Source organism: Alligator mississippiensis, chromosome 2 (assembly GCF_030867095.1).
Source record: "Alligator mississippiensis isolate rAllMis1 chromosome 2, rAllMis1, whole genome shotgun sequence".
In the NCBI taxonomy this organism is placed as follows: Eukaryota; Metazoa; Chordata; order Crocodylia; family Alligatoridae; genus Alligator; species Alligator mississippiensis.
The window spans coordinates 147,042,838-147,068,488 of NC_081825.1; the positions used below are offsets into that span (position 1 = coordinate 147,042,838).

A 25,651-nucleotide genomic window follows, 5' to 3' on the forward strand; every position below is an offset into this window, starting at 1 on the left:
CTATTTGATTCAGATTCAGCTCGAATCAGGGACAGTGATTCGAGTAGCTGATTTGGATCACTGTCCCTGATTGGATTCGGCCGAATCTGAATCTGAAGATTTGACATTGACACAGCTTTAAATATTTTTTCTACATACCTCAAGGTACCAGGTGGGGCTCATGAATGCTGCGATGCTGGGGCAGATGGAGCGTTCCACAGGAGTGCAGGTTCCCTCTGCCCATGTGCTCAGCAGCGAACCCGGAAGCGGACTGGAAGTACTTCCGATTCACTTCTGGGTCCACCAGGAAGCACGGTGGGGGCTCCCTTGCTCCTCCTGGCTCAGTGATCAGACACGGGGGGGATCCCAGGTGCCCTCCCAGACCCAGGAGACACCAGTCACTGAGCCGGGGGGAGGGTCATGGGGGAGCTCCCTGTGTACTCTCCAGCGGACCCAGAAGTGGACTGGAGTGCTTCTGGTCCACTTTCAGGTCTGCTGCCAAGCACACTGGGGAGCCCCCCATGCTTCTGTGGGATGCTCCATCTGCCCCAGCATCACAGCATTCACAAGCCACCTGGTACCTAGAGGATGTAGAAAAAACATTTAAAGCTGTGTCTATGCCCGAATTGCCAAATTTTTTTGAATCTCTGAATCAATTCGGAGGGTTCTGATTTGATTCAGAGAAATTAAAGGGTCTCCTGATTTGATTCAGATTTGGAGATTCAGCTACCAAATCAGGCCAAAACTCTGCCAACTTGAATCAGGGACCGAAGCTTTTCACAGCCCTATTTCATAGTGTGTTTGGTGTGCTGGAAAATGTGTATGTTCTTCTGTAATGTAATCTGTATTTATGTAATATATGTAGATAATTGTATGTATGTATTTGTGTAATGTATGTATGTAGTTATGTATTTACGTAATAAATAAAAAATATAAATGTATGTAGTATGTGTTCTTGAATAAATTCCATATTATAATATGCAATATATGTTGTGCTTTCCTGCACAATGAATGGAATGCACACTGTGAGAAAAAGCACAGGGGAAAAGAATCAAAATAGACTAACAAAAACAGAAAGAGGATTTTGGGGGAGGAATAAATTGAAAGGAATGAATATAATGAAAAAAGGGTATAGAAAGCAAAAGGTATTTAATTTCACTTGCTTGTAACAGGCTAGCAAGTAGGAAGTGATAGCTTTTCTCTGACGCTGCTGAGCTCCTGGAAGACACAGCTCAGTAACTGACCCCAAGGCACAGAGAAAGCTCTGTTCGAACAATGCTGCTTTTTATGCTGTTTTTCCGTCCCTCCCCCAGAGCACTGGGATTGGAAGGGACCTCAGGGAAGGATCACAATCATTGGCCAGCTACACAGTCAATATGAGAGCAGTCCTTCCCCCCTCTTCCCCCTCCCTCTTCTTAGTTTTTGTTTAGCTGCAAGCAAGCCCTGCTTTGAAACTCGAAATGTTTCAAAACTTTTGAAATGTTTCAACTGCCCTCGTTTCTTTTCAAGGCTGTTTCAAAGCCTTTTGTTTTGTTTCGATTTTGCTCTTTCGAGCTCAAAACAAGTTGAAAGAGCATTGAAATGAAACACCTGGTGAAATTTCATACAGTCCAAACAGCAGTGCCCTTTCCACTGTGTATGAGGCAGTCATTCCCTCTTCTTTCCCCTCCATTTTAATTACCATTGTCTTTGAAAGGAAAACCAAGAGATCATTTGGCAAAACTATGGTATACAGTGATTAACATTATGAAAGGAATACTGGCTGGTGAGGAAATTCAATCTGCATTTTTAAATGTGACTAGTGATTTTAGATGCCTCAGTGTTTAGGTGACCACCAGGATGAGCCTTAAAGGGGCTGTGTGCACAACACTTTCTAAACTTCAGGCCCCTTTAAAAATTGGACACAAAAATGGAGAAATGCAAACATCACTAATTCATTTTTAAAATTTTAGTTCTTCATCTTTAAAAAAATAGTGCAGACATCTTGCATGTCCCCCATACCACCACATAGAAAAGTCAGAAGGCCTAGAGGAGACATGGTCTTGGGGATCATTAAAGTGAAATGTGAGTCATGTTCATTAAAGGCGAGCTAGCAGAATGTTTGATATTAGTGGCTGTGTAATGATTAGAGCTTCCTGTAATAATGATGATGGTGATTCAACTATATGAATTGAACATTCATTCTAAGTTAATTCACATCCTTTTAACTAATAAGTTATTTAAGGGAAGGGGGAGGGAAAAGCTCTTATTTTTAGCTGACAATTTGAATAGACCAGTCAAGTGAATAATGTGATGGCAAGTTATTTACCAAAATTGTAATCCAATAAATTTGGGAAAATAAGGATACAGATTTCATGATGTAGGCTTATTTTTATTTATTTATTCAGAACGTCCTACATTAGTGTGATCTGAATCCAACTGAAATGTAAATGTATGGTGGCAAGTAGTTTTATACGTCTTAATATATTGAGAATAGAAGGTCTTATTTTGCTATAAGACTTCTAAGTATAACACCACAAGTGTTATGAGGTAGAGTTGGGAGGCAGATTAATTAAGGATGATAATATAGCCTCATTTTTTTAAGCAGAACTCCCAGGCAATGTAATGGTTTACCACTCTCTCAAGGGTGTAAAGTAAAAAGGTGTTTGTGTCACAATTGTTTAGGTGATAGAATGGGGTTAATTAGAAGCAATGAGGTGAAAGGAAGGAAAGGAAAATTTGGGGTAAATAACAGGAAAAAATCTTGCAGCTATTGTGGTTTTACAATAGTCCCTTAAGGGAATAGCAGACCCTTTCAGTGGGTCATTTAAATCTAGAACAGAAAAGATACTAAACAAGCTTCCATACTGGCTGGAAGAAGGACTAAGTGAACTGATAGATTTTTGCATATGTAGTTCTAATGATTCTAAAGATGTGTCCTCACTGCTTGTATGCTACAGAAGGGGACATCTCAGAAGAGCTAACACTTACGTTCCATTTGTCGTGGAAAACACATGCAGCAAACTTTTGGGTCAGGTTAGCAGAAGCTTTATTTGGCTAGAGCTACAGCTGTAGGAGGGGTCCAAAGTGACATGGATTCACCATGCACTTGCATGCACTTGGAGGGGGCTCCCTCCCCAAACGTTAAAGCAAAAGGCTTATATACCTTTTTAACAGCCACCTATATGTTCACCCACGTGAACATATAGTGACATTTTTTAGAAACCTAGCTGCGGTAACAGTTACAAAAACATTATTTTCATTTCTTTTTCTTGCTGTCTCAGTAACTGCTGATTACCACAAGGCCAGACATTCTCCCTCTTTTCCTAGCCCACACTTTTACACAATGCCTTTTGTTTTATCTTTGCAACCTTTTTTCGATCAAAGTTTAAGGCCTTTGCTTTTTTTTTATACCACACATTTAAGCAGCTACATAACAGCTGATCCCTTTATTTGAAAAATCCAAGTTCCTTGAGCCAGATAGTCCCCCCTCAGCTTCCTACTCAAGCAGGTAGACCTGCAGTCATAGAGGAAACAAGAAAGAAATGTGTTAATATATACAGGTATACATTTGAAGAACAAACCTATCCATTCCTTTCTTACCAGTATGAATACTACTTCTAGGCAATGCATCTATGAGCTGCTGACTGTGCAGTCATTACTGCTCAGTCATTTAATGCTTGTTTCTACTTGCTTATACTGAGTTACTTCACAGTAGCACCACTAAATGGCTTTTTTGTGATACTGACTGCACTAGCCTAATACTACTGAGCAGTAGTATTGGGCTACTGTGCGGTCAGCGTTTTATGTAGACGCAGCCCTACCAGGGCACAAGAGTGCAATGTTTGGGTTACAAACACTGTACAGAAATAAGTTTTACATAATAAAATGATGTTTAATCAATGATTTTGTTAATTCCATGAACATGTTTACTAATAGTTAAACAATTAAACAATTATTTTGTTTTACTGAAGATTTGAAGATGGACATAGATCCAACCTATATCTCTATAAGTAGACATCCACCAAACTAGGTGAATCCCATAGCCTCATCTGAACTCTAAGATTTGGTTTAAACTCTGGGTTAAACAACCTGGTATCCAACCATATTCTGATATCATTACGCACCCAAGTTTTTGGTGACTTCTGAAACGCTACCTGCTATGCATAATGAGTCAGTGTAGAATCAAAAACATGTAGGATTGGAAAGGAACTTTTAGAAGTTTATTTTTGGAGTTCCAGTCATGATTGTGACATCCATAGTCTAATCAGCAAGGGCTCCTAGTGCCAGTACTTGCCTTCTATATGAATAATTGCAGGTATCTGTTATGTTGTGTATTATTTGCATGAAATTGAACATATGGTTATTTGAGACATAATAGCTCCAATTAGCTTGGAGAATGTTTCCTTGAGGATTCTGTAAAAAGATTCTTGAGGAGAATTGCATGGAAGGACTCACTTATTACCCTTCTGTTCGCGAGGTTATGGAAGGGACAGGGAGCTGTCCAGCGTTATTTGCAGGATTCACTTTGGAATATTGACTTTTTAAATTACATTACTTTAACTGAGGGTTTCTGGGAATTTTCTAGGCAACCTTAGAGGATCTGTTTCTTCACAGCTAGATGCAAATTCTTATTCACAAACAGTATGGGATTTTGGAATAAAGTTTTGGAAGTGTTCTTGGACAGGCAAAATCACATCATAGTCATTATATACCTCTAAAATGGAGGATGATTGATTTTGTAGTGGAGGCACAAAATGAGACTCAGGAGATCTGGGTTTAGTTCCAAGCTCTGCCATCAACTGTCTCTGACCTGGGGAAGAGTCATTTAAGAGATGATTTTAGAAGGTGATGCACACCACTGATGTTGACTGGAATTGTGGCTGACCATCTCTTCTGAGTTAGACCCTTACTCTGTACAACTGTAACAAAAAACCCACAATATCCTGCTTCTTAGTAGTATAGTCCAGAAAATGAACTGGCTTGGACAAGTCATTATATTTTTTATCAAAGATTCCTATTTAATTCAACAAACCAAAACATGCCTAGATAGAAAACACTCCATATTTGTAAAACCTTGAGATAATTCAGATATCACATTGTAGAATATTTGGATTGTGGAGATCACTAGTCAGAGCTCTGGATGTGTACAGGCCCTAATTATTTATTTCCTGACTTGGTCCCTCCCTATTAGGAAAAAAATATCCTGATAAAGTTGTAGTGAAATCGATCTCTATTTACAACCTTAACCATATCCTAACAAATGTTTTGAAGGTATTGTCTCTGCACTGCAATCTCTCCACAATGACATTACTTCCAGTCTTGTTTGCTGTAATCCTTTTGTGCTGAATGAGAAAATTGTCTTTGGCTTTACTATGAAATTCATGGAGTTCTCAGGTTGAAATTGTCAAAAGAGGTGTTTTTTTAAAATTCAACCTGGTCATTCATCTATGCACATTTAGCTCCTTGGGGAACCCCATGAAAATGGGATTCCCCCCATCTTTCACTCTGTTTTCCATTCTGCTCTACCACCTCCCTTTCTCATCCTCATTGAGGTACCTATTAGCTCTCTCTTTCCATAACACTAGTCTAGCTGCAATGAAAGTGCTTTTTAATGTAGGAGATGTACTTCAGCCATAACACTGGGGTCACTTTCTGAGTAACATTTTATGGGATTGATTAAACTTTAGCACCATAACTGTTGACTTTACAGGCCTGGGAAGAGACTCAGAGTGCTAAGCTCTGGATAATTTGTGCTTCACAATTTTTTAAAATCAAATAGAGATAAGGGTTTAATGTCTTTGAAAAAGCAGCCATCTATTTCTTTCTGAGCCTCCTGTTTTATAAGATCCCCAACATTTAAAATGAAATAATGTCTTTTTACACTAATGAAGTAAAGTTACAGTAAATAACTGTATAAAAAGGTGTTCAGCCTAATCGAAGGAATGTGAGAAAAGATTTAACGTCATCCTCCTTTGCTCCATATGTGAGCACATCATATTTTTTCACTGCTAGGAAATGAATGAGTATGTGCTCTTGGTTGAGTTTTCAAGGTTGCAAGAACATGTAGTTCATTGTCACAGATAATTCTTTGAGGTAATGTTGGCAGGATGGAGCGAAGTGGTAGAGAGGCAAAATTAACACACAAGGCTCTTACCTCCATTCAGTGCTTACCTGAGCATTGGTTGTACTGAGGAGAAAATGCAGGAAACTGCCAGGTTATTAACTGCCTGGACAGGGACACAGGAAATCCAATTCCTGGTTCTGTTACAGATGTCCTGTCTGACGCTGGGAAAGTTGTCTGTTATCTCTCGGTTCCCCACCTGTAAAATGGGATTAATAATTCATCCTTTCTGCTAACTTCCGTGTTCAACATAAACAAGTCAAATTCTTCTGGGCAGGGATTAGTTCTTACTATGTGGGTATGTCTATAGAGCAAAATAAAGTCATAATTGTGGCAGGTGCTAGAATACTTTCACTAATGTTATCAAGCTAGTGCAGGTAACAAGAGCAGTGAAGGCACGGCAGAAGAGACATTAGTGTGAGTTAACACAGTCCATGGATTCTTGTATCTACTCTGGTGGCTAGTGCATGCTAAAACCCATATTCCTTTGTCTTCACTGCTATTGTTTTCTGTGCTAGGTAGTGATGGGTGGCAGAATAAACTAGAGAGTCCTATACTCACATCTTCATTCTGCTGTCAATAAATTCACCCTGTGTCTTTAAGGTGCCTAAAATGAAACTCAGATACCATTTATGTTTATCTCAATGTGCTCAGTATGGGCCAGGCACAATTAAATACCCATGCACCTTCAAGGTGAGGAAGTCCTTTCAGATTTAAAAAGCCAAGCTGGTTTGACTGTTGAATCCAATTATGGGTTGGCATCAGTTATTTCCTGATTAAGTCATTGCAATATTATTGTTAAAAAAAAATCAGTAACATGGGCAATTGCCTTGTCCTAACATTTCTTGGGAAGGATAATTGCACTGCTTAAAAATGAGCTGAATTTTAAAAGTCTGTGGCTTGCCATTTGAACTAAAGCATTTGTATGTTGAAAGTAAGAGTATGACCTCCCAAAGAGACGTTCATGTAATCAGAATGCTCAGTGAATTTTCCTCATGGAGTCTCTGAGGAATTATGTGGAAAAACTTTGTCTTTTTACAGAGTGGGCATCCAGTGATGGGAATGCCCTGAGATCTACTAGAGAACACTAGAGTTCAGAATATCTACAGAGGGTCACATATTGGCATGGAAAACTGGCCCTCAGTGTTGCTCCATGTGTCTGCCAGCAATATGACATCCTTGCCTTTCTCCTGCATGTTGACCTTCCATTTTGGCCAATGAGAGACATAACTTTTGAGTTACATTACATGAATTAGATGAATTACAGGTCATAAAGGTAAGAGATTGAGGAAGCCAAAAATTATGCCATGCTTAGGTAGGTACCCCATAAAATTGCTTTCCATCAATGCATTGATTTAAATTACTCCTCAGAAGAGCAACCAATTCCCATTATGATGATCAGGCTATGGCTCAACAAAAAGGCAAGAGAGTAGATTTTAGTTTCCCCAAGTGGTTCATGACACACCTGTTTCTTTTCCCTTCAAAGTCAACTGGCAGCAGTCAGCTCCTCAAACCCTGCCATTACTCAGATACCACCCATAAGTCATTACCTTGATTATGGATACAGAATAGGTGATATGTCTCTTGTCATGCAATTACTGTGGCTTAAGGGTCTCTTGAGGATTGACAATGTTTTTATAGACAATCAGAGCTCTGAATTCTAGAAGGCAGAAATGGAAAAATCCCTGCTAGTTCACTGAGTCCATGTCCCCAGGACAGTGCACTGAATTTATGCCCAGAGATGATTTTTGTTAGTGCCTGTTAGTTCCATGATGAGGGGACTCTAAAGAGAAAACCCAAAGCACAAACTTTCCAGATGTCAAATCTGTGGAGTTCAGAAGGTTTGAAAACAGAGTTTGACTTATCATAGTAGGTATGCCTACATAGGAACACTAAGGAAAAATAATTTGAATTAACTAAAGGTATGGATTTAAAGTGGATTATGTAAGCCTGTATCAATTTCTTGTGTGGACACTTTTACTCAGAATTAAAAGGGGCTTTAATTAAATTGAACTTAATTTGTTTGTAGTTTAAGCAAAATAACTCAAATCCACTTTCATTCTGTATAGGAGTGTCCATACAGGGGTTTTATGCTCTCGAACTAATCGACTTTACAGTTAATTCAATCTAACATTCCAGATTAATTTTTTATTCAGATTTGTTTTGGATCTTGAAATCTCTATCCTCACACCCCCAGGTCCTGCTCACAACCCCTGAAATAGGTTGGGAAAGCTTTTGAATTGACAGCCTGTATTTTGAATAAGGCCAATATCTAAATTGTATGCCTGTGAATATTGGAATATTTGAAATCCAGATGCACAAATTCCAGTTGGAATCCATTTTTAATTTCAGCAAGTTCTATGGTGTAAGATGGATAGTCTACTTTTGGTTCCTGAAATTTCAGTGACAGGGAATTGTGACAACTCATGATTGAAAAGTCACTACAACTAAAGCCATAGCATAACATTTTTCATTAAATAGATCTCTTAAATCCAGATGCTGATTCTTTTAATCACATTGAATAGTCCCTTAGTCCCCAAGCAGCCCCATTCTCATCAGTGGAGTAAAGATATCAGGATTTATCCCTTAATGTATTAGTATCAGAAACCAGTTTAATACACACAATATGTTAAACATTAGTCTCCATACAGCATGCTGTCAAAGGAGGCATTAATCAGCTTTACTTTGGAAATTAAAATAGGAACACTCTTGTAAATTACATCCATTACATTTCCGGCTTAAATTTTCCTGGTCCTTTAGACTAATGCTTAACAGACTAACCCCACCACTCTGGTAAGTGCAGTGATTTGCTTTTGTATCCATATTATCCTTTTTTCCCTCTGAAGCTGAAGAATTACATAGCCTCTGTGAAATAACTTTGCTTCTTTAGTTGTTCAATTTGATTCAAGGACTTTTGATTAAGCATTCAGGGGTTATGAATAAATAAGAACCAGCAGCCCAGTAATTGGGATATCATTACTATCTAGTAGCACATTTAATCCTCAGCTTCGCTGCACCACATAACCTTTTCCTTCCATCCTCCTCTTCAATATTGCTAACAAAAAAAAAAAAGTAATGTCCCTGCAAGCTTCACAAGTTAGCATTAAAATGAATACTTTTTAATTTCTCCGGATGAGATGGGGCCCTGCGCTCTGGGACAATGCTGATGGATGATGTTTTAATGCAGCCGAAATGTTATTTTTACTGAACCAGGGAAAACTATAAATTTTGCTTCACTGCCACTGATGGCTCTATGCATAAAACTATGGTGGCACCCATTGCCCATGAATAATCACCTCAGCACGGCAGATGTTACTTTGCGGGGAAAGCAATTCTTATGCTGAAGAATTGTGGAAAGATTAATTGTCTACAGCTGTTTCATGGGCCACAGCAATCTTGATACATTTATGATAAGTTTAAGAGCTCACTAGAGGCAGCTCCTATTCCCTGTTGTGAGGGAGGGGGAGGGGGTGAATGGCTTTATTTTGACACCTGGATTCATAGAATCTGTCAGCATCATTACAGCCTTCATAGAAGCCCTACTGCTGCAGTTCTGAAATGATTGTGAGTGAGCTAAGATGCAGGAATTATCTATACGTAGGTAAAGAAAAGGAGACTGAGAAGAATTATTCAAATTTGTGCAAATGAATTGCTTCCATTTTTCCTCCCTCTGCCAAGTGAAAATTGAATGTAACCTTCTCTGACCTTTCTCTATTAAGTGCTGCAAATTGCAGTAAATGCACAGTTTTGAGTGCCCTAATGAGACAAAGCTCCAGCAATGCCTCATTAATAAGGAAAGTTTGACCTTGCTGGTCAGCCCTTCATTCGATATTGAAAAGAAATAGAAAAAAAAGAAGAGATGACCTGCTGTAAATTTTGAACAATACCTTTGATTTAGTTTGTATATACTCCCAACCAGACACTTCTCAACCTTTTTTTTTAATTCCATTCCTGCCTTACAAGGGAAAGAGAAGTATTTGCTTATTAGACTGCTGTGTAAATCCAAGACAATAATGAAGTGGCACAGGGACTCTTTCTGTGAGCTGGATAAAGATGCTTTAACATGTTTATACTGTACCTGGGCTGGGATAGTAGCTTTGATACATTCTCTTATAGTCTACTGTATTCCTTGTAGCATATGCAACATCATGGTTGGTCCATATATTGTGCCTTTATACATGCAATATATGGACATTTGAAAGCAATGCTGCAGACTACAACCCTGAACTTAGAGTGTATGTGTGTATGTTTGTCTGAGAGGGTAAGTCAGGCAGATATATTTGCCTGATAGAACAACTTTGCTGTTGACTTGACACACGTCAGATCAATGCTTGGGATCTCAATATTGCGCTGTTAGGCAGGAGGCCATGACACAAAATTATACACACACACAAGCTACACATACAACACTATGGGTCCACACACATGCACATACACACAAACATGCACTTCGGTGGTGGCTGTTAACACTAGGGGGTACCTGGGATCACTTGGTGCTTGGGGTTACTTGGGGTCACTTGGTGCCCCAGGGGTACTTGGGGTCACTTGGTGCTTGGGGTTTCTTGGGGGTGAAGGAAAATCCAGGAGACAGGAGGTGAAGGAGCAGAGCCAGGGGATCAAGCTGGGGCAGCAGAGAGAGCCGAGTTGGTCAAAGAAGCTGGGAGGAGCAGCAGAGAGGCGAGGTGAGGGGCAGTGGAGAAAAAAGCCAAGAGCTGGGAGGTAAAAGTTGGAGGAGGAGGGTGGGAGGTAAGGACCTGGGAGATGGAGAAGCCAGAGGCTGCAGGGGGCAGAGCCAGGAGACAGAGATGCCAGCCGCTTCAGAGGGCAGAGAGAGAAGCCAGGAGGTGGTGAGGGTTGGAGCCGGGAGACAGGGAGGGTTGGAGCCAGGGTTGAAGCCAGGAGGCAGGTCGGGGTTGCAGAGAGCTGGGAGGCAGAGGGCAGAATTGGGGGGAGCTGGGAGATGGTGGGGGTTAAAAGATCAGAGAGCTGGAGGGAGAGAGAGAGAGAGAGAGAGAGAGAGGGAAGGAAGGTCAGAGGGGTGGAAAGCAGAAATTGGAGCAGGGCCAGGAGATCAGTAAGACAAAACCTAACTTGGGGTTCCAAAATAACAGTTTTATTAAACAGGGAACACGCTATACAGCCTGTGAAGTTATTGGTTCTGGTGTAATTGATTACATTACTTTGGTTAACTTACAGGAACAAGCCTAAATCATACAATATCAATATAAAACAGTAAAAATCAATACAAATATAATAAGAATACAATATAAAACAGTAAAAATCAATACAAAAATAACAGAACACTATTTACAATATAAAAAGGGGATTGTCATGATTATGGACTAAAAGAACTTACCTTAGCTTATCTATGACTATTTATAACTACTTGTAAGGGATAGGGAGAGCAGAGCGAAAGTCAGAAATGGTTGGGGAAGGGGAGGGAATGTGTTTTTAAATTAAAAGAAAAACTGGGGTTTTGCTGCACTGCTGTTCTAGTTACTGTACTGTCTCAGATGATACACAGTTTAAAGGTCTTTGCATTTAATTAACTAATATACCCTGCAAACCCAAACTAAGAAGCTTTGCTGTCATATCCCAGTTTCCATGAAAAAATGGAGATAAGTCAGATAGCAGAAAGAAACTTCTGGAACAACACTTATTAGATCTCTATATAATAATAAACAAACAATAATTGCAGTTATAACTATATAATTGTGTGCATGTCTAATTAGAACTAATCAAATACTACAAAACAGTATTTGCAAAGATTTTTCCAGTTCTCAATGACTGTTCGTGTGTAGATTCATCTTTATTCATAATACTTGGCTGCTTTTTTTGTTTCATCATGTTATTATGCAGTTTAGTTTAGTTTAGTTTTGTATAAATACCTGTTTTTGCATGCAAGAAAAGGATCTTCTTAGAAATCATTAAGAAATGATTTTCTTCCTGTGAATATTTTTTTAAATCAAAAATAAAGCATCTGTGCTTTTTTACTATATTTTTTGTTCTACATGTTTTGGGCTGTTTTGGAAACCAGAAAACTGAAAGTTTTCATTTCCAGAATGGTTTTTGTCGTAACAGGCTTTTGATAAAAATATTTTTCATACAAATTCAGTTTAATAATCTTTTTCCTAGAGAAAAAAGTAGGAGTGTTTCAGGAGTAGCATGCCTGTATTTGTCCAGTGGATAGGACTGCAAGGTCCTTGAGGTACCTCCCAATCCAATGATTCTATGAAAAAAAGTGTGTACTGAACACTTTTGACCAGCTCCTGTATTTATGCATGCATAGGTGTATTAATAATTTGCTATTCACAATTTGTCATTTGTTATTTATAATTCTCTAACTTCAAGCATTTTAAATCACATTAGGCATTAAAAGTAATGCCATAGGACTTAGGTTAGTTGATACATGTTTGGGCTGTGTCCGCACAAACGGGCACGTGTCTGTTGTGGCATCTCAAAGTAGTTTGAGATGCCGAAGAAGGTACACCATGAACTAAAAAATATACTCTCTGTTGCATATTTTCAGTGCAGACTCCAAGTTTGATACTGGAAATCCCAGTAACAAAAGGAAACATGCTGGAAAAAAGCAGCACAGGGCTGCTGAAGCATGCCTCGAAGCAACTGGAGGCTAGGGGCTCCAGGAGATGCTCTAACACCCGGCCAGAGCATCTCTATGCCTGCTGTATGCCTCTGCTGCACCAGCACACTGCCTCAGTGCATTGGAAGAAATAGAAAGGGGCCAAGCTGGCTGGGACCCAGGCTCTGTCCCTGGTAAGCAGGAGTGTGGGAGTGGGGTGGGGGGGACTGTATTGGGGTGGGGGGACTGTGTGGAAGAGATGGGTCCCCCCCGCACCCCTCCCACCAGAGTGCGCAGCTTGTGCTGGCAGTGGCAGCTGCCAGCAGTGGGCCCTTGGGGCACTCATGGCCTGCTGCAGGCAGAGCCCTGAGCAGTGTGTGGCATTGTCCGAGTCCCAGGAGCTACACATGGTGCACAGAGCTGGCCCAACCTGCTGGCTTGTGACCTCAATCAGGACCGGGCTAGTTCCTGCTGGCACCCAAGACTCGCGGCACTATAAGTGGGAGCCACACATCATCATACCAGGCTGGCTTCTGCCTCCATGTGGCAAGCACATGAAGGCAGGAACCAGCCTGGCCCAATAGTGCACAGCTCCTGCCTGCAGCACTGGGAGCACTGGGTGGTGGCAGAAGCCAGCCTGGTCTTGGTCGAAGGCATGCATCAGTGGGCTGGGCCGGTTCTGTGTACCATGTGTAGCCTTTGGGACTCAAGTGGTGCCATGCACAGCCAGGGGGCTCTGCCTGCAACAGGCCATGAGCACCCTGAGGGGCTGCTGCTGGCTGCTGCCATTGCTGGTGGGAACTGTGTGCCATGGGCAGGATGGGGGGGGGGGGCGGGTCAGGCAGGCATGTGGTGGGCAGTCCCCACAAACCCCACACCTCCCCATGAGCCCCCTCACAATCCACCCACAAACCACCCCCAAAACCCCCAACCTACAAACCCCACCCCCACAAACCCTACACCCATGAACCCCCTCCACAATTCACCCACACATCTCCCCACAAACCCTACACTCTCCCCCACAACCCCACCAGCCACAAATCTCACACCCTGCATGTTCAGCCACCAGACAGGGTAGGACCGGCTGTCAGGAGCTGTGGCTGCATGGGCAACTGCCATACTGCAGCCCTGCCCCATGCCCACACCAGTACTGGGACATACCACCTCAGCCTGGGGGACTCCTAGTCCCAGGAACCACTTGGGGGGTTTAATGGGTTAGGGGGGAGGGGTGGAGGTGGCAGTAGGGGTGGGTGATGGATGGGGGGGATTGAGGTGGCAGTCTGTGGGTGTATGTGATGAGCCTGGGGTGGCAGCAGGGATATGTATGAGAGAGAGATTGGGTGGGGGAGTGCTCTGGGTAGGAGCAGCTGCCAGAGCCAGGCTTACAGCCTTCCTGCCCCTCTAGAGCAGCTTGTGTGGGGGGAGGCCAGCCTGGAAGGGAAGGGGCTTGCCCAGCCTAATCCTTGAGCCCCAGTCACAGGATCACTGTAAAGGGCATGGGGATCACTGGGGCCTGGGCACAAACACAAGGAACAGACCAGCAAGGGCTGGCACTGCTCAGAGCCACAAAGCAGCAGGTGGGACAGCTGCAGCTGGACCCATGTCCTGGTGCTAGGAGGGAGGTGCTGCCAGGAGGGAGTGAGTGGTGGGCAGTCAGGGGCTGTGGGTCATGAGTGAGGGGCACTGGTGGGGCTGTGGGTTGTGAGTGAGGGGCAAGGGCATTGGCAGGGGTAGGGCACTGTCACATTAGTGTTGCTCAGTGCCACATAGCTGCAGCTGGACCCACAGCTGCTATCTCCACATCCTGGTAGATGAAGGGGGCAGGGGCAAGGGCAGCTCTTATTTTTCTATGATAAAAAAAAATCAAAAGCAAACACCAAAGTGTATAGATATTTAGAATGTATTTTATTACGATGATAGAGGCACTGGTAGACTTCCAGATTGCTTTAAAATTGTAAATATGTCAATAAAACATTGTTCAACGGATCTCTCTCTCTATACATATAGTGGCATTTTATTTTAATCATGGAAGAACATGGATTTTGGGCATTTTAATGAGAGAAATTGGATTTTTTAATCAGAGAATTTGCAATTTTTAAACAGGGAACTCCCTGCTGGTGAGGCAAATGGTAGGACCTGGGCAGAGGAGCTTGCCCAGGGCTAACATTGGGGACCCAGCTGGAAGGCAGACAAGATGGTTGACCTCCTGTCCATTTGGGGCCAGAGGGACACACTTTGACAGTTCAAAGCAGGCCATCACAATGAGCACATATTCTAGGTGATAGCTACCCAGATGGGAAATGGGGGCACCAAAAGATATGACAGCAGTGCTGCATTGAGGCCCACTGTGTGGCCATGGCCCATTGGCAGCTGGCCCAGAGAGGTAGCTCAGCTGCAGTGCCCATATCACAGCCTAGGTGGTTGTGTGGTCCCCATCTGGGCCTGGCAGATGTGCAGCCATGGGGCCACACTTTCAAGGGGGCAGATGCTGTTTCAGGTGGCAGCAGGCCACAACCAGGCAGCAGCCCCCACTGCCAGACTGCTGCAGTGGGTAGAGGGTGCAGGGACCACTCAAAGTTAGGGCTGCTTCAGCAGTCCAGCTGGTATAGGGCTAGTGTCACCAGATACCAACTAGCCAGGCCTCAGAAGCTCCTGTCTATTTGTAACACTCATACAGTGTGCCCTAAAGCCCACCTGGCTAACTAGTAACCCCATGTGGGGCTAATGAGCAAGTGGTACAACTAAACTCTTAGGACAACTAATGGAAAAAACAGAATAGGAGTGCTGTGTGGATCAAAGGCTCAGAAAGTGAGAATAAGTGTGCCTCAGAAGGACACCAAGCAGAGGCCCCTGGGCTGCACCCAATGGTTCTCAAAAGCACTCAAGCAGCTGGTGGATGCTGCCCACTGGTGCTCTGTCCATGCATGTTTCTGGGCAAATGAGAGGAAAGTGACCTCACAGTCTCCAGGCACCTTTCTGACCAGAGTCTCCTTCCTGGTCAAGTACAGGGCCCACTTGGCCAGGTCCAGGAGGTTCCGGGACTTGGTGGGACCATGGAAGGGGTGCCCAAAAACAAAAAGATGAGGGGTAAAATTCAACCAGAACCTCAGGAGGAGGCTCTTCAGGGAGGGGTTGCAGCCTGGTGCACTCAAGGCTCATGTGCACCAGGCTCTCCATCTGCCTGCAGAAGGGACAGGAGACTGGGGTGTCTGTCTGTGAAGCTCACCACATACACACCCATGGTGATGGCTCCATGGAGGAGCCACCAGCTGTGGTCCCTAGTAACTTGCTGAATGAGGGTGGAGTACAGATTCTACTACTGGGGTGCCCAGCCATACCGTTGCCGAGCAGGTTCTGCCACTTGGTGTCTGGGCGGGACATGAAGGCGGCATGATGGATGGTGTAGAGGTGGCGGCGATGGACGGTGGAAAAGCAGACTGGTCTGGTGTTCTCCAGCTAGCTTAGGTGGTGGAGTGGGGAGCATTGCAAGGCTGAGCAAGGCACCTGCTCCACAACAAACTTTGCTGGGCTGGAGGACATGGAGGGGGGTGGGGGTGAGGACCACCACCATGTAGGACCTGGGTCAAGAGCAAGGGTGTCGGGAGGTAGGGCAGATTTCACCTCCTGGACCAGACAGCAGGTTACACATGTTGCGGGTAGACCCATGCCACTGTAACGGGGTCCACCCACTCCTGCCTATTGCAGTCCAGGAGGTCTCCAACATGGGTGACACCAGCCAGGAACAAACTCTGTGGCAACTGGGGCACCTCTACTGTTGGCACCTCCAGCTTGGGGTTCCAGAGGAGAGGGGGACCTGGAGGTGGAGACCAGCCTCCAGACTCGGAGAAGCCCCACAGGCCAAGGAGCTGGCAGTTGAATCGGAGCCCCCAGAAGTGGCAGAGGAAGGCGTGCCCCAGGTCACATGGCTACTGACACTATAGTAGGGCTGTGCGAGGCTTCGGACAGAGTTTTGGATGCTTTGGAGTCCAAAGCAGCACAGCTGAGTCAAAGTGCTGGCCTCGTTAGGCTTTCCAAAACTGTTCAGAGCTTCCAAAGAGCTTTGGAGCTGCCTTGGAGATCTGGCAGTATGGTATAATGGGGAAAAAATAAAATGTTTATAACGTTGTTGTTTTTTGTCCAATTTGGATGACATTTTGAAGGATGGTAGACTCTTCAGAGAGCATGAAGCCTGCCAAGTTTCAAGGAGATCAGTGCAAGGGTTTGGTGGGGAACTGCACCCCAAATTCATAGATTCATAGATGTTAGGGTCGGAAGGGACCTCAATAGATCATTGAGTCCGACCCCCTGCATAAGCAGGAAAGAGTGCTGGGTCTAGATGACCCCAGCTAGATGCTCATTTAACCTCCTCTTGAAGACCCCCAGGGTAGGGGAGAGCACCACCTCCCTTGGGAGCCCGTTCCAGACCTTGGCCACTCGAACTGTGAAGAAGTTCTTCCTAATGTCCAATCTAAATCTGCTCTCTGCTAGCTTGTGGCCATTATTTCTTGTAACCCCCGGGGACGCCTTAGTGAATAAATACTCACCAATTCCCTTTTGTGCCCCCGTGATGAACTTATAGGCAGCCACAAGGTCGCCTCTCAACCTTCTCTTGCGGAGGCTGAAAAGATCCAGTTTCTCTAGTCTCTCCTCGTAGGGCTTGGTCTGTAGGCCCTTAACCATACGAGTGGCCCTTCTCTGGACCCTCTCCAGGTTATCCGCATCCCTCTTGAATTGCGGCGCCCAGAATTGCACGCAGTACTCCAACTGTGGTCTGACCAGCGCCCGATAGAGGGGAAGTATCACGTATTTGGACCTATTCGTCATGCATCTGCTGATGCACGATAAAGTGCCATTGGCTTTTCTGATGGCTTCGTCACACTGCCGACTCATGTTCATCTTGGAGTCCACTAGGACTCCAAGATCCCTTTCCACTTCCGTGCCACCCAGCAGGTCATTCCCTAGGCTGTAGGTGTGCTGGACATTTTTCCTCCCTAGGTGCAGCACTTTGCATTTCTCCTTGTTGAACTGCATTCTGTTGTTTTTTGCCCACTTGTCCAACCTGTCCATATCTGCTTGCAGCTGTTCCCTGCCCTCCGGCGTGTCCACATCTCCCCATAGCTTTGTGTCATCTGCAAACTTGGACAGAGTACATTTCACTCCCTTGTTCAAGTCACTGATGAAGACATTAAAGAGTATCGGTCCAAGGACCGAACCCTGCGGGACCCCAGTGCCCACACCCTTCCAGGTTGAAACCGACCCATCCACCACAACTCTCTGGGTGCGACCCTCCAGCCAATTCGCCACCCACCGGACTGTGTAGTCATCCAAGTCACAGCCTCTTAACTTGTTCACCAGTATGGGGTGGGATACCGTATCAAAGGCCTTCCTGAAGTCTAAGTATACGACATCCACCCCTCCTCCTGTGTCCAGGCGTTTCGTAACCTGGTCATAAAAAGAAACTAGATTGGTCAGGCACGATCTGCCTGCCACGAACCCGTGCTGATTTCCCCTCAGCATAATTTGTCCTGCCGGGCTCTCACAAATGTGAGCCTTAATACTTTTTTCAAAGACTTTGCCAAGGATGGAGGTGAGACTGACTGGCCTATAGTTGCCTGGGTCCTCCTTCCTCCCCTTTTTGAAAATGGGGACCACGTTGGCCCTTTTCCAGTCCTCTGGGACTTGGCCCATGCGCCACTAGCTTTCAAATATTCCCGCCAGTGGCTCTGCAATGATGTCGGCCAGTGCCTTCAGCACTCTTGGATGGAGCTCATCCAGGCCTGCTGACTTAAAGGCATCCAGTTCTTCCAAATGATTCTGCACCATTTCAGGGTCTACACATGGAAGTCTGGCGTCTTGCTGCTGCCTTTCTACAACCCCAGTGAGAGACTTGTCGTGCCCCTCACTTAGGAACACTGAGGCAAAGAACTCGTTGAGGAGTTCAGCCTTGTCCCCCCTGTCCGTCACCAATTGTTTCTGCCCATTTAGCAGGGGTCCTATTCCTCCCTGGGCCTTCCTTTTACTCCCTATATATCTAAAAAACAATTTCTTGTTATCTTTTACTTGGGTTGCCATCCTCAGCTCCATGGTAGCTTTGGCCCGTCTAACTGCCTCCCTACAAGCACGAGCAGAGGAGGTATATTCGTCTTTGGTGATCTCTCCCTGTTTCCACTTTTTATGTCCTCCCCTTTTGTCCCTTAGGCTGCCCTGGATTTCTCTGGTCAGCCAGGGAAGCCTCCTGGCCCCTTTCCCTCTTTTGCCTCGCTGGTGCCTTTGCTGCCCCCCCCCCCCGCTCCGAGTCCCAAGGGGCCCTTTGATTCTTACCTGTGCCGTAGTGCTGGCCTCCCCATGGCTTTCAGGTTCCCAATGCTCTCTTTCTTCAGGTGGGGCTGTCCTTGTGGGTGCCACATGGTTTGGTGGTCCACAGCTTCCCCCGCCCTCATCTTCCCCTCCCCCCGACGAGCCTAGTTTAGTTCGTGAAAGCAAAACTCCTGTTACGTCTATGTTACAACACAGTGGGGTCAAAACTGCAGGGATGGTAGATCTTACTGAGGTCACAAAACCTGCCAAGTTTCAAGAAGATCAGTGCAGGGGTTTGGGGGGAACTGCCCTTCAAGCTGCGGACAAGCAAAACTGCTGCCATGGGTGCTGTGGGACTGACTGTGTCTGTCTTGGGGCAGGGAGGGGAGACACTACTGCCAGCTTGGCTGCTAAGCTACTGTGTTACCAGTTACCGATCAATCATGATTGACTCAGGGACAAGGGACTCAATACACAGGACCTAGCTACTACATAACTTAACGAGCATCAGTTAGCACCTACAAAACCAGACTAAGGAGAGGAAAGAATCAAGACAGACTATCAACTGCCCCAAGACAGAGACAGTCTTGGCATGGTTTTGTCTGTCAGCAGCTAGTGGTGCAGGGCCCCAGAACCCCCCTGCACCCATCTTCTCGACAGCTGGCAGGTGTCGTGGCCTGAGCTGGGGTCACCACCTCTGCAGCTGTCACTCCACTGCACCTTAAAACACGCAGTGTTTTGCTTGAGTTTTGCTTGTCTGCAGCTTGGGGTGCAGTTCCCCCAAACCCCTGCACTGATCTCCTTGAAACTTGGCAGGCTTTGTGGCCTCAGTAAGAGCTACCAGCCCTGTAGCTTTAACTCTGCTGTGTTGTAACACACAGCAGTGACTGGAGTTTGGCTTCCAAGAATTTGGGGTACAGTTCCCCCCAAACCCCTGCACCGATCTTCTTGAAACTTGGCAGTTTTCATGCTCTCAGCAGAGGCTATCATCCCTGAAAGTTTAATCCAAATCAGACAAAAACAAAAGTTATAGATATTTCATTGATTCCCCATTATGACCGGATTGATTCCCTATGACCGGATCTCCGAGGCGGCGCTGCAGCTTCGGAGCCACTTCAGCCAGATTGAGGTGGAAACCTGGTCCAGAGCTCTGGATCAGATCGCAGCCATCTGAAGTGGCCGGATCCAAAGCCAGATCAGATTGCTGCCAACTCGCACAGGCCTACTGTATAGCAGTTGGTGCAGGGCCTGAAGGTACAGGCAAACCAGGCCCTGGCCACCTTCCCACAAGGGGAGGCTCAGGACCTCCACAGTGACCCAGCGTTGTCCTGGCCAGAAAAACTCCAGTGCCTATCTCCGGAGCCCTGCCAGGACTTCAGGGGGCACAGGCAGGATGTGTAAGTGGTGCCAGAGCATGGACAGGACCAGCTGATTCAGCACCAGCACTCTTCCATGCAGGGAGAGATACCTCAGGAGACCAGATCATGCCCAGAGCCTCTCACCACCCTTACCTCCAGCTGCTGTCAGTTCTCTGGTGGTGAGGGGTCTGTGGGGGACAGGGAGACCCTCAAGTATAGTGGTGAGCCTGTGCTCCAGCGGATCCCGTGGAATAGGGGTAGGAATTAATCCACCTGCCACCCATCACTCACTGCCAGGCCAAAGCTCTTGACCGAGTTGACCTGGGTAGAGGAGGCTGCTGAGTACAATGCCTGGCAGGCCTCCACCTGTGCCAGGTCACCTGAGTTCTGGACTGTGAGGAGTACATTGTTGGTGTATGCCAACAACAACAGCTTCACTGCCAGCTCCCGGAGTATGAACCCTGCCATCCACCTTCGCAGGAGGATGCAGAAGGGCTCCCGGGTCAAGGCATATAGTTGGCACAACGGTGGGCAGCCTTGATGCATCCCTCTTCTGAATGGGATGGACTCCACTGAGGTCCAGTTGAGCTTGAACAAACACTCTGCAGAAGTATACAGAACCTGGAGAGCCTGCATAAAGTGGGGACCAAAGCCAAAGGCCTGCAGCATGCCTATGAGGTACCCATGATCCACTCTTTCAAAAGCCTTCTCCTGGTCCAAGGACAGGAGGACAAAAGACAGGCCTTCCGGAATGACAGGGGGAGCTCCCCACTTTCCAAGGATTCAGTTCAGACCACAGCAAAGTCCGGGCTGAGGACGTCTCAGAAGGCCTGGTAGAACTCCGCAGTCAGCCTGTTGATGCCCAGTGCCTTGTTGCTGTCAAGCGGCAGCCAAAAACTTGGCCAGGGTGAGAGGAGCCTCCAGCCAGTCCCAGTCACCCATGCTGATCTGCGGGAGTCCCTCCCACAGGGTCTGACAGGCTTCAGAATTGGAGGGATCCAGGGAGAAGAGCTATTCATAGAAGGCCCGCGTGCACAAGGCAACCTACTTGGATCTGTGAGGAGGGGGTTCTGTCATTCACCAGAAGGCAGGTGATGTACTTCTTGGCCCTCTGCCTCCTCTCCAGGGCATAGAAGAAGTGGGAGCCACGGTTGGGATGGGCTGGTTTGGCTGGTAGCCAGGCACCTCTTCAGCTACAGCTCTTCCCACTCGAGCTGCTCCAGGACTGCCTCCCTCTGCTGGGTGTGCACCTGAGTGTAGCTGTGGCAAAACCCCCCCCAGATGCACACCTTCCCTATGTCCCGCCATCTCCAAGCCAAGGGGAAAGCTGCCCATTGCTCCTGCCAGTCCAGCCAGAACTCCCAGAAGGCCTCCCTGAAGCCCACATCCTCCAGAAAACTGGCACTGAAATGCCAGTAGGCCAACCCTGGATGCCCAGGCCCTAGCATGTCCTGGGCCCAGACAAGGTGGTGATCACTGAAAGGGGTCAGCTGGATGCCAGAGAAGTGAGCCTGGGCAAAGCATGGCAAAGAGATATTAAACCCAGTCCAACCGGGAGTGGCATGCCTGCTCCCCCCCTACCCTCATATAGGTGAAGGCAGGGGGGTCAGTAGGATGACAGGCATGTCAGATGGCCACCAGGGAGTAGTCCATCAGGATTTCCCTGAGGATACCCACAGCAGCCTGGTTCTGCTCCCTGCTTGACTGATCTCATGCATTTTGGGTGACATTAAAGTCCCCACCAAGGACCAGGCACTTGCGAGGATTGAGGGTGCTGATATAAGCAGGCCTGAGGAGAACAGGGTGGCCATCCCAAGAGAAGGCCGAGAGGTGACTAAGGAGGCCCTGCCTCCCCACTCCAGCTTCCAGTTAGGTTTGTTGGCCTGAGTTGTCAGGGTCTCCTCCAAGAACACAACAGGGTATGCCCCCTCCTGAAGGAAGGAGAGCACCCGGCATCTCTGGAGACCCTTCCTGGAACTGTGGATGTTGTGGCTCGTGATCTGAAACTACCTCATTGCTGGTGGTGGAGGGAGGGGGGGGGGTGTGTGGAGTAGATGGTTCAGCAGGGCCCTCGCACACCTCAACACCTGCTGTGGGGCTCACTGACTCACGCAGCGCTCTCCCATAAGTATAGAGGACATCTAGGAAAGTGAGGGCCCACCTATAGATCTGGGCATTGCAGGTTTTGGTCCCCTTGCCTTCCCTTGCCAGTGCCCTTGCAGTGGTGAGATTGCTGTCAAAGTCTCCCCAGCAGTTCAAGGCAAGCTGTACCTTGCTGGTGCACCGTCGGGTGTAGTTGTGGTCAAGAAATGCAAGTAGCTCACCCCTGGAGACCTCTGGGACTGAGAGGTCTGCAGGATGCATGGCGCCTGCTGCTTCTTGGGCATCCTTCTCCTGGTCCTGGGGCTCAGCAGGCTCCTTGGGCACCTTCTGAACCCCCCAGTCTGCTAAGACCCCAGACACCAATTGGGACTGGGAGAGCTCTGTGGCCCCTTGGGACAGAGGTGGAGGTAAGGGTGGGGTGGGGCTCCCTCACAAGATGGTAGGGTAGTGGTGGAGCCCTGCGGGGTCTGCGTAGGGTCTCTAACAAGATCAGCCTTTTGATTAGGGTACCCCACCCTGACCCCCTCTGGTGTGGGACCATGGGGCAGGCTGGAAGTGAGGATTTTGTGGGAAGGGGGAGGAGGAGACCTGTCAGGCACTGGGGTAGTATTAGTGCAAGTCTCATGGTCCTGGGAGACAGGACCTTCTCCATCAGAACTCACCAGGGTGAGCCCCAGGATGCCCCATCTCCCCTAGATTGTTGGAGGGCTCCTTTCATTAGCTCAACCTCATTCTCAGCCTCAGCACTCATGGTCTCAGGGGATAGGCCCTGGTCAGTGGAGTGATGGGCTTCCTCCATAGGCTCTTGCCCAGCATCTGTGAAACCTCCTTCACAGGAATCACTCATTTGATCTTTCCTAGGGTTGGGGTGTCAAGTACAGCCAGGGAGGCCCCCAAAAGTTGGGCCGCTTCTTTTTCCCCATGTAGTGGCCTTGGGAGGGGAGAGGAGTCCTCCACATCAGAGGGCTCCACCTGTTCCCAGGCCTTCCTTTTTTTTGCACCAGAGGGGACCTGCACCCACTCATCCATGGGGTGGTCCTCAGGTGGACAGGCTTCAGTAGGAGAAGGTGAAGGTCAGGGGGTAGTTACAGCAGGGACATGACTGGAGGCATGGGGGCCCTGCTCCCTCTCTTCCCTTGGCTGATGCTGCCCTCCCTGGGACCCCACCAAGCTTGGTTTGGGGGCAGGGTTCCCTGAGCTCACATGGGCCTGGATGATGTGGCTGGGGTACTAGGAGGGCCTAAGGGGGAAGGGGTACCCATGGGACCTGTGGATGCCCTCTTCTCCTGGCCCATAGTCCCCACTCATGATGTAAGTACCCCAGGGCGTGGCACCAAAAGCATCGCAGATCCCCCAGTGTATAGAAAACCCTCACCAGGGCCCCCTGAAAAGGAATCATGAGGTACCCTTCAGCCTCCAGCTGCACTCTCACCACCAGCTGGATTATAACCTGGTGACGGAAAGAGCGCATGTGGTGGAGGCTGGGGTCTTGGCACCCCAGCGAGAGGGCCACCACATACTGCTCCCCAGGGTTTGGTGCTGGGGGAGAAGAGCCCAATTAGAGATATAGGGAGGGACAGAGCTGAGGTCCACCCTGGTCTCCAGCTCTTCTAGGGGCTTGAGTGGGACGTACTTGTTGTCCAACTCTCCACTGCCTTTTGTGCAGTGGCCTCTGAGGCAAGGTAAAGGACCCCCTTGCCATGAAAGTGGGAGGATGCCATGATCTTGGTGGCCCCCCCCACTATCTGAGTCAGGGCCTGCACCCAGGTCTCAAAGTGCAGATTCTCTTGCTTTGGTAGTTGCACTTCATCTTGTGCCTGCAGTTGAGTGCCGGAAAGGGGGCCCCACCGCCCAAGCTGGAAGGGCCAGCAGTGGAGGGTCTAGGCCCCATGGTCTTGGGTCACCTCACAGCCACCTAGACATAGCTGTGGTTCCCCCTGCTGGGAGGCCCCCTTGGTGGGGCTGGGGTTAGGGGCAGGGATAGACTGAGTGAGTGTGCTGGTTGATGTTTTGCACCTGTTACCCTCAGGCACCAGTTTTTCAGGCTTGGAGACAGGGCCCTTGCACTTCTCACCCTCAGCTGTGGAGGAGGCTGAAAAGGAACCCTTCCCACTGCCCTTGGCCTTGGTCCCTGATGGTGGGAGGGGCGGCCTGGCCAGGGCATACCCCCTGGCCCAGTTTGATCCCTGCCAGTGTCTTGCCTGAGCCTGCAACAGAGGTTGCAGACTTTGCTACCCCCAGAGAGATTGGTTGGACTCTGCCTCTGGGGTGGGGCTGCAGGGACATGCCCCCATAGTGGGGGCTACAGGAAGCTCTGTGGGGGTATCTGCTCTCCAGAAGGTTCCTGCCCCACCATTGTTTCACATGAGGTTGTGGAAGAGAACAAAGAAAACCAAAATATCCAGTGGGGCTCTCTAATAGGGGCAGGTGGGCAAAGCTCAGAGCTACAGCCCCACAGGAAAAAAAACCAGGGAGGGCCATGCTTGGGGAATGTGGGTGCAGGGACACACACGCACACATGGGCTGGGGAGACTCAAGCTGGCTTACTCAGCCACACAACAACAAATGTCATGGCAGGGGAAGTGGACCATAGGACTTACCAGACAAGGGCAAAAACACACATGGAAGGCTGCTGAGGCAGATGTAAAAGATGGCTGGAGTGGTGGAGGGGCTTTGTTTGTTGAAGATCAGTCCAGGAGCCCCTCAGGCCTCCAGCCAGGCACTCAGCAGCAGAGCAGTAGGCAGGAAAACAAAGCAGGATCAGATGTAGTGAGGCAACTGTAAGGGAGGGCAGGAGCAATCAGTCAGTTAGGGACTAATCTAGTGCAGATGTGGTGTTAGGTAGTGCAAGGTGGTACAGCAGGGAATCTCCCTTTCTCCTGAGAGGGGGCAGCAGTAGAACAGACAGCAGCAATAGCAGCAACAGTAGTAGTAGCCATCCAGTTCAGGAACTCAGGGTGTTCTTCAGGTGAAAGGAGGTGAAGGTAGGAGCTGGCCTGCCAAGGCAGCTGGGGCAGGCAGGGCACCTTTAGGCTCCAGCAGTGGTGGTGGGTGGAGGGGCCCACAAGCAATGCAGGCTCCCTCCCCAGGCTGTCTGTCCTCTAACTTTGGCAGTGGGCTGGGAAGCAGGCTGGAATAGGGGCGCAGAAGCTGGGGTGCAGTGCAGTGTGCTAGGCCCCTCCCAGAGGGGAGGTAATACCACAGCAGAGGATCCTCCTGTGGTTGGGGCAA

At 47.5% G+C, this 25,651-nt stretch overlaps 1 long non-coding RNA gene across 1 annotated transcript; it reads right to left on the reverse strand.

Moving 5' to 3' along the window:
- Positions 1–3,041: 3,041 nt before the first annotated feature.
- On the reverse strand, positions 3,042–25,306 carry LOC132248611 (uncharacterized). The gene is made up of 4 exons (XR_009459905.1): positions 25,021–25,306; positions 6,133–6,281; positions 4,674–4,771; positions 3,042–3,475 (listed from the first exon to the last, which is right to left on the reverse strand). It is a non-coding gene; the product is annotated as an uncharacterized LOC132248611 (long non-coding RNA).
- Between the last annotated feature and the right edge of the window lie 345 nt (positions 25,307–25,651).